Source organism: Corvus brachyrhynchos, unplaced genomic scaffold (assembly GCF_000691975.1).
Source record: "Corvus brachyrhynchos isolate BGI_N302 unplaced genomic scaffold, ASM69197v1 scaffold91, whole genome shotgun sequence".
Taxonomy (NCBI): Eukaryota; Metazoa; Chordata; class Aves; order Passeriformes; family Corvidae; genus Corvus; species Corvus brachyrhynchos.
In genome coordinates, this window is record NW_008236442.1 from 3,366,199 (window position 1) to 3,376,211 (window position 10,013).

At 46.1% G+C, this 10,013-nt stretch overlaps 1 protein-coding gene across 1 annotated transcript in view; it reads right to left on the bottom strand.

Moving 5' to 3' along the window:
• Positions 1 to 10,013, bottom strand: part of FRMD4B (FERM domain containing 4B) — a 113,953-nt gene that overhangs the window by 103,710 nt on the left and 230 nt on the right. The gene's annotated exons all lie outside the window — the stretch shown is intronic.

Genomic DNA, 10,013 nt, shown 5'->3' on the forward strand with positions numbered 1-10,013 from the left:
AAGCTGTATTTTCTTATATGAAAGAAGAGAGCAAAGAGAGGAGGGCTGGGGAAGTAGAAAACATTTCTAAGAGCTGCACAGTTGTGTTTATCCAGCGTGCTCAGGTTCTGGTTTGCAGGAATCACTGTACCCAGGTGTCTGCTGCGCACACTGGAGTGGACTGATGACTGCTCTGAAGTCCCAGCCAGGGTCAGTCACAGCCAGGGAGAGCATCACTTCTGCCTGGGACAAGCTCCATGGAGCAGAGGTGACAAGGACAGAGAGGTCTGAGCTGTGCACCAATCTCAAGGAGCCTCTGCTGCAGGCTTTGCAGGGGTCTTCCTCCTGCAGAGGCTGAGCCCAGGCTGGGCTCTTGGGCAGCAGACAGACAGAAAATCCAAGAAATTGATGGAGTCATCATCCCTGAAAATGTTCAGAAAACATGTAGGTGTGGTGCTTAGGGATGTGGTTTAGTGGTGGAGCTGGCAGTGCTGGGCTAATGATGGGACTCGATGGTCCTAAAGGGCTTTTCCAACCTTAATGATTCTGTGATTCTGAGATCACTCAGGGAGCAGAGGGACGACTGCAGCACAGTCAGGTCCTGCTCAGCCCATCAAGGTCTTCCACAAGACCGGTCTGACCCCTGAAGATGCAAACACAGATGGGGAAGAGGCAAACCAGGGCTCTCCCCACTCCTCTCCCCACACACCCACCCCCTCTTCCCCGCTTCATCTCCAGGAAGAGCAGAGCAGGCAGCGCTGCTGTTCTCTGGCCAGCTACAGCACAGCCCATCTTTGCTGGGACACAGCCAGCTAAAGCACTGGGTCACAGGGGACATGGGGACAGCAGTGACGTAGCAGAGCATTTCAGCACCTCTGACCAAAGCCAGCCAGCGAAGCAGTTAGCTACAGAAACCTACCCCAGCACTCACCCAGCTCTTATCCAATTATGACATAATTTTTTCCTTCCCCTAAAGGATTAAAGCAACCAAGAGGGAGCACAAAGGGAGAGGTGGGAGGACTGCAGCAGCATGAGGGAGATGAGAACCCAGGGGCTCCTGCCTTTGATGTTTGGATGAACACATCATTGCAATTACTATGTCAAGGGCTCTGCAGTGTCACTGGTAAATAAATCATCCAAGGAAATTAACTGTGCAGGGAGCTTGCACCACAAGTCACAGCAGGTAAAAATGAGAACAGAGAAGTCAAAGCATTTCAAACAGAGGAAAAGCTCCAAAATGCTAGGAAAACAAAGTAACATTTCAAATTATTTCTCTGACAAATATAAAATCTGTGTAGGTGCCTGTACAGGGAAGATCGAGACTTTAGATTCATCTACTGTTCTTTGGGAAATGAAGCCATTATTTAATCATGTGTAGTTTTATTGCAGACAGAGAGGATAAAGAAATGATTTGTCTTGTACAAGAAAGAATCTGGCACTTAATACCTGTCCTGATACAGCATTAAAAACTATGCAATACACTAGTTATTCTCCTTCATCACAGAAAACACCTAAGTTGTCTCTTCCCCTCACCTGCTATCACAATGAGGTGATCTCTGCCACATCATGATGACACAGAATTTCACATCCCACTCTATTTCAAGAGTGATCCAAAGTAAAATGCCATCCCAAGCACTCAATGATCAGTGGATTTGAGTTCCCTGCTATGGCTGATGCTCATTTCACAGGTGAGTGAACAGGCCCATACAAAGATGTCTGCTCAAGATCATTGGTGCCAGGAGCAGCCAGAGCTTCCACCCACCCTACTCAGGCACAATTCCTGACAGAAAACACCCCAAACCCCACCAAGCAAATGGAGCATAGCAAACATCACTGGCAGCACCTGAGAATGGATGGGATGGAGCAGGGGCTGAAGCCTGACTGGCAGAGACATTCAGCCATTCTCTTTCCTCTCTGTGTCCTCTGATCTCATTCAGTCTCTCCAAGCTCAGCCAAGTCCACTTTCCTCTCAGCTGTTTGCCCTAAGCTACCTCATCCTTGCCTCCATGCTCTCCCAGCCCAGAGGTGCAGCTCCAGAAATGCTTTTTAAGGCCTGTTTTGCAATTCAGAACATCCCTAAACTCTTCCATCCGCTCAGTATTTGCCTGTAATCCCCTTTGGATCTGAAGTGTTTATACAGTATTACTTGCAAGATTTAACTCAAAGATAATTAATTCAGTTCTGTGATTTTTGGCTTAATTTTGATTTTAGGGCAGCAAAAGAAAACCTTTTCTTGAATCAAAGCACTTAGAAATCTGACAAACTGATTTACAGCCCTGAAGAGGACTCAACTTTTTTTTTTTTAATACAAACTAGTTCCACTTTTACCCACCCCCATTTTTGTTTAAACCCACCTACTGTTGGTGGGAGCACAAATTCTATGATCACATGCTTAATTGCTGTATCATGTTTATTTTAATCAGAACCCATCCCATTCCAGTTGCAAGTATTTAAAGCCCAGAGCTGCAGTGGGAGAGCAAATTAAAATGAGAAAAGCAGTGAAAGTGATGGCACCCACCAACATGAGCAAGCACAGCACGTGTCACTGCTCTGCAGCCTACCCAGGGCAGGGGCGTGCAAAGGATGAGAGGGAATGGCTTCAGACTGACAGAGGGCAGGGTTAGATGGGATATTGGGAAGAAATACTTTATTGTGAGGGTGGTGAGGCCCTGGCACAGGTTGCCCTGAGAAGCTGTGGCTGCTCCATCCCTAGAAGTGTCCAAGGCCAGGTTGGACAGGGCTTGGAGCAACCTGGGATAGAGGAAGGTGTCCCTGCCTGTTGGAACCAGATGATCTTCAATCTCCCTTCCAACCCAAACCATTCTATAACCATAAACTCACTATTTATTGGCTGAGGCTGTTCACAGCCCTGAGATGCTGTGGCTGCTCCATCCCTAGAAGTGTCCAAGGCCAGGTTGGACAGGGCTTGGAGCAACCTGGGATAGAGGAAGGTGTCCCTGCCTGTTGGAACCAGATGATCTTCAATCTCCCTTCCAACCCAAACCATTCTATAACCATAAACTCACTATTTATTGGCTGAGGCTGTTCACAACACACAATAGAAACAGTTCCCTTTCTCTTGAATTTACTAATTGAGCTTCTGACCATTCAAGCCATGCTTTGCTGCCTCCAGCAGTATCAGTAAAAGTGCTCCAAGTCTGAAAGCACTCTTCAGCTGCTGCCTGGTTGCAGCACCTACCGCTGCAGCCCCAACCTTCTCCACTCCCCTGCTATCCTTTCACATGACACCCGACACTTAAATGATATCTAAAGGGTCTCAAATTGCCTCTCAGCAAGAGCCACCAGCTAACACCACATCTTCCCTGCAAGAACTGTTTAAAATTGCTGCACCTCCAAGCACCTCTAACTTCTCAGACTGATGCAGCGCCAGAGTTGAGAGTCTTCCCACTCACATTACCCCATGTAATAAATAGAGTGCTCCTAAAAAGTAATTGATCCTCAGAACAGATCCAGAAAAACCTTGCCTGACAGAAGCCTTATTGCTTTCAAACTCAACACCAGTTACATTTTCACAGCTATAAGAAGACGTGATTTCATCGCAGTAATAGACCACAGATTACAATCAGTGAATCCTCACATCCCAAACTACAACCAAATAACGAACATTCAAGAGTCTAAAAGAGTAAAACATACCTGACACAGGCAAAGGGAGGGTGTTTCAGATTGCTGTCACACTGGAAGCAATGGGTCACAAAGTTCTCCGTCCTTAGCCCGAGACGTGACACAAACCAAGTCCCTGACAAGCTTTACAGGGTGACCACACTGCACTGAAGCTGTGTCACACCAACTGTAGAGAGCTCAGCTTGAGGAACAGCACAGCAGACAAAGCATCCCAGCTGGAAAACACATTAAAAGCTCCAAGACCCTGAAAATGGCCTTGATCAGTTTTCCCCAATGGGACTACTTTTGAAGTAAAAAATGGATTCATTATTTATAGCAGAAAAGAAGGTGGCTGACTGCAGCTGAGGATGCCACTTTGGATTTAGTAATGTCCTGATATGGTGCATTATGTAAACAACACCTACACACATGGGCTCCTGCCGCCACAGCAAGCAGTTTTCCCTGTGTTTCATAACAAAAGCTTCTCCCTTTTAATTTCAATGGAATCACAGTCAAGATTCTAAACTGTCTATAAGTTTGATGGGTGACAGCCAACTTTGGTTCTCTCCATCTGAAGTTCCCTAAGCTCTGTGGCCCACACTCCCCTGTCTGGCCACTTTCTAGTCAGTGAACATGACTTGACTTTCAACCATTAATTCATCACACTGGATGGCCAATGTCCTCAGATTTGCACTCCCACACCCTTTACAGTCAAGGGACGTGAATTCAGTGCACACTATGTGACAAGGCACTGTTTGATGTAGCACTTTGTTGAATAGTTTAGAGAACTGGGCACCTCAAACTCTCTAGGACTTGACATGAAAATTCAAGCTGTTCGTTTTCCATTAGCAGGCACCAAGCCATGGTGCTTTGCCTAGGCTGCTGTATTGCCTATCGTGATACTTTTAACATATTCTTTGCTGGGTGACCCAAAGCAGCTCCCTGTTCCCTAGGGATGCCTGACCCAATGTTGCTGCACTTCTAACAACACAGTTCAAAGTCTTTGCAGAGGTTGTAAAGTAAAGGCACAGGAAAAGAGAGAGAGAACATGAAAGCAGAAATTCAAATGTAGCTTTAATTTCTTGTTTTTAACTGTATGTATTAGGGTAACACAGAGAATTGCAGTATAATGCTCCTGTGATAACAGTCTTTGGGAGGGGGATGCTCTGAGCTCAATCTCCATTTTCTGTCCTGACTGGCTTCACAGACATCAAACCAGGTACTCTGCATAGCCACAGCGAGGTAACTGCAGTCAGGCTCGAGACTTCCTCCCAAATGTTTTAAACATTTGCTCCAGTGAGAAATATGGCATATGAATTCAACACAGTGTTTATTCTATTCCTCTGCCAGAGGAAGAGGACCAAGAGAAGAGCTCGCTCTCTGTATTGCTTTTATGCATCACTGTCAGCAATCGCATGGTGAGACAAAGTCCTTTCAAAAAAGAAAAAATCCAAATGTCTATTTTGGGAAATTCTCATCCATCACGCAGCATTAGAGATACTCAAGGGACTCTGTCTTTATGTGATTTAGCATGGACATTTACACCCCACCCCACCTCCTTATTTTACAGTCTTTGGTGGCATTATGCTTTGAGGTTCAGTAGCTCCAAGTGGGGCTTCTATTTAAAACCAACTTTACTGCAGGAAATTTTGCTGAAAAATACTTTTTTGGGAAAAAATGTAGCAGATGACTTGCTGACTTCTAAGACATGCAGATGCAATGAGCAAAAAGTAAAAATCCTGCTGGTTTGACCCAGAAAAAGGCACCCTCTAAAATTTAAAAATACAGAATATCAAATTGTAGGGGGGAAAGAATAGTTTAAATTAAAGTATTAAAAATCCACATCTACTGGCAAAGGAGCAGGAGGGAAAAGACAGGCTTGACATGTGGTAGCAAAAAATGGGAAATTCTTGCTTTTCGCTTACAGGGGTAACATGAAAATACACACACACATAATTACACAGATTTTCCCCTGGGAACCCCACATTTATGCCTGGTCTGTACAAGAGGACAACACAGCTGTGACAGAGAACAGACATGTAATTATGTCTCTGTTGTGCCATCAACAAGCCCAGCATTTATGAACACACATCCCCAGGGATGAGAATCCCTCGCAGACACAGTTGAAAGCTCATATATCTCCTGCTTGCAGCCTCACCTTCTCATGCATTTCATTTTGGGTTTGATTATTAGATGCCCACAAGCATCTACTAAACAAGCAGAAGAAACCCTGGCAGAGCAAATGCCAGCCCTGCTGTTAGACAGGTCCAATAAACCAGGAACAAAGACTGCGGCAGCGCACGCTCGCCGCGCTCCTGGCAAGGCATGCACGGATCCAGGAGCAAGGATCCTGGAGGAAATGGCATTTGCTCACCTTGGTGGCACACTGCCACTGTAGTAGCCCTTGTTTCCCACTGCTTTCACTACAGGTGCAAAGTATGGAGCTGTTGCTGTGGCAGGAGATGCAACATCTATGGCAGGGGCTTTTAAACAAGGGATGCTTAAGAGACAGCCCGGGCAAACCAGTCCTCCAAAGGACTCTTGGGGATACAAGGCAGAGGGGAAAACAAAAGCCCACCCCTTTGCAAATCAGGGGGAGGAAAGTACAACTGCCACAGGGAGCTGGAGACGAGGTGCAGTAGCAAGTGAATGCCACAAACTGTCCGAAGCAGGGGGGATTCCCATTGTCCCCAGGAGCTTGTGTGGGAGCAGGAGTGACCAACACCTGATGCCTGGCAAGTTGCTCATCCATCTGGGCCAGGCACTCAACCCCAGGAAAAAGGGCCTGTCCTGAAATGTTAAATCCCCAGGGCAGAGAGCCACAGACTTCAAAAGACACTGTAAAAACAAGAAGTATATTTTCTACAGCACCAACTGTTCCTCCTTTCCTGCCACAGTGACCTACGTACCTGTGCAGGCAAAGGACCCCCATTACCAAGAAATCAGAGCAGCAATGAGCTTTCTGTCCCAACAAACACATCTAGCCATCAGCAAAACACCCAGCTGCAAGATTTGTCTGCTGCTTTTATTCCTCACCCTACCCTAAATGAAGGAAAAGGCTATGAAATGCTTTTTTTGGACATGCCGTACAATGTGCACCGACACTGTTCCCGAGCCAAGGAGATGTCAGCAGAGGGCTGACCTGCTCTTCATATCCACTGACATGGACAGAACATGTGCCACAAACATCCTCATAAAACAAAACCCTTTTGGGAAAATCAGTGACCTTGCTGCTCTTGCCTGCCAGCAGCCCAAGAAATGCAGGCAGGATATTGCCCTTGTTCCCATCTTGGCAGAGACCTCTGTGGGAATATATCTTACCTCCCCATGTTGGTTCCCATTGCATGGCCATAAACTTTCACATCCTGTAAATACACAGCTAGACATGAAAACATCAACTCATTTTGTGTATATTTTCACTCTTCCCTTTGCAGCCAGTGCCAGCACCATGGTAATTCACTGTGACTTGGGATTCCTTTCTGGCAAGTGCCCACAATAATTTTAAATAAGGCAGGCTTGGCCTGAAACCAGCGTACAGAAGGTGGGTTTTCCTTTGTCTCAGGATTGTAGGAAGCTAAACAGCTACAAAAAGAGCCAGAGACCATATCGTGATGAGGAGGTTGCAGGGGGAGAAGAAAGATCAATCTGAAAATACCTTGTGACAGTTTCCAAAACAGAGAACCTAAAACAAAGAGGGAAAAGATGACTTGAGAGCAAAGATTGTACGCAGCAAATGAAATAAATGGGAAGATTTCCAGTGAGTGGATCAGTGCAGAACAGCAGAGCCATTAAGGAAGCTGTATCCCCACAGCTGCACTCGCCATGCCCGGCAGCACACGCGCACCGGGATAATGTGGTCGTAACTCAGAGATGCATCAGCAAACAGCAGCTTTCCTGCTCCCTGTATAATTTAACAAAGGCACAGACACTGCTCTGTCATACTTCTCCTCCCTCAAAGAAGCAGCATCACTTTTTCTAGGGTTATTTTGGTGCTGGTTTAGATTTTCTTTAAGAGAGATCTCTGGATTAAGCAACCTTTTTACTTAAATAGCAGGCCAGGTTCATTGGTTCAGAGCAACCCTGAAAGCCAGATAGCCCCAAACAGTGTCGGATTTCAGTAACAGCTTGAATGAGAACACCTTGGCACACATCCCTGCACAACAGCATCGATGTGCCTGGAAAGCCTTGAGAATTAATACTCCATTTAGCACTACCGGGAATTTAGTGGTCAGTTTTCAGAAATACAGGGACATAAGAAGACGACAGTCTCCCTACACACAAGGCTGTGCCACCAACACAACCACCTGCAAAAGTAGCTAGATTTATGGGAATTCCTGGAGAGCAGCTGTGCAGTTATTCCTGCTCACAGATGTGCTGCTGCACACCCACGTGTGCTGTGCGCCTTCACCTCGGACACAACAACAGCAGGTCTTTGCCTATTAAGAGAAATTGCTTTTAAGGTGAGGCAGCGAAAGATATTGTTAGAAGTTTAGGCTTAATCCTGGCTCAGGGCCTACATTAACATCCCTTTTTGGAAAGAGAGGACTGAGATTGGTAGGTCTGCAGCTACAGAGCAGCACTGGACAAGTACCTGCCTGTCAGCTCCCCACAGACATGGGGATTCCTCCTCCTCCATCTCCTCTGCTATTTGCATTCATTTCATGCAGCACCAATTCGTCCAAACCTCCTGCTTTACCACACTCTGATCCGGGAGCTGCACCCATCCCATGGCCACCCTCTCCCCAGGGCCAGGTAACAGCTGCCACACCTCAGGAGTGCCGGGATCCCCAAGGAAAAGCAAGCCAAGGCTTGCCTGCCAGGCAAGACAGCACCTACAGCCACGGGAGGAGGTCATGTGCTCAACATCCTGGTAACACCTCTCCTCCAGGACCTGTCACCTTCCATCTAATTCTAATTCTTCCATCTAATTCTAAGCAAGCAGGAGAGCAGCAGAAAGAGCGAGCTCAGGTACAGCACTGCCTAACAATGGCCACGTGAGGAGTCCAGGTTTTCACACAGAGACTGTCAGAACAAGGAGCAGAAGTCATTTTCACTGCAGAGCTGTGCATGCGTCTAAGAACACACAGCCAGCTTTACGTTAGCAATTTTTCTTCTTTAAATGAATCTTTAAGATACACCTGAGGGGGTTCCACCTTTCTGACCAGCTGGTATTTTAAACCAGACCCTCCCTGCTCTCAACAAGCTTAAACCCAAACAATCTGCACAGCAAAAATGAGGAGGTACCCAAGGCTGTTTTCTAGAAGTGGAGCCTCAAACCCTTTTGCAGTCAGGCAGCTGTTTTGTGGGCAGACATCTCAAACAAGCACCTCTATACACATGCAGAAGAGCTCCCCTTCCCTCCTCTACATGCACCAATTTCATCCTACTTGTGTGCACAGACAGGAACCAAACTGGAAGATAAGAATACCCTGGCAGGGATATTGCCTGCTTTAGTTATTTGATATCTCTGTGAGCCAACTAGGGCTTTGTTTGCTAAGCAATGACAGAGTATTCAAATTATGCTGATTAAAACCATTCAGTCAAGACATCATGCCTTTAGAAATATTGTTTAGTTTATGTTACAGCTATTTTTTTCCCCTCCCTGAATTCAGCAATTCAGATTGCTCCTCCAGCAAGCGAAACACACGGATGATTAAATTCTTGCACCTCCAAAGCATAAAGGCATGACAATATTTGGCCTTTTCCAGAGCAAGGTCTGAGTAAATTGGAGTTTTACCAGGACTCAAAGCCACTTGGATAGTTCTGGACACCAGCCAGTTTCTAACCAAGTTGAGAAGAACTTCTTGGGAAAAACCATCCCAGCACACACAGAACTTTTGAAAATCAGCTCATGAAGGAGCTGGTGCTGCCAGGAAATGGGTATTAAACTACCCAGTTCATTCAGATAATTTCTACAGGCTTCACTTGAGACTTTAAATTTTGTATAAAGTTTTCATCACCTTCACAGTGGCAAAACTGAAAGGGCATTTAACACCAGAATTTCATGGTAGTGAATAGCAGCACAGAGGCACTAAATCACAAACATCACAAACCTGTTAACCCTCCCAGGCAATTGCACCGAATTAAAGGTACTTGTTGCTTCTCATTCAAATAACCCCTGTGGTTTTACTGTCTGGGAAGAAGAGTACCTTGCTTTGGGACAGCAATTTCTTAGGAAGCAGAGTCTCAGACTCTGTCCCACAGGTAAAGCCACCCAGACCCATTCTCAATATGGCAACACAAGGGACCTTTGCTCTTCCAAACTCACCCTCCAACCACCCCACACTTGTTTCAAGCAAGGTGTTAGATTATATGCATTCAAATACACCATAAATCCCGTGGTGGCAGTGTGTTCACCCCTCCTGAGCAGCAGCTGAGGGGACACATTTATTAACAGGCATGAAGCAGAGACA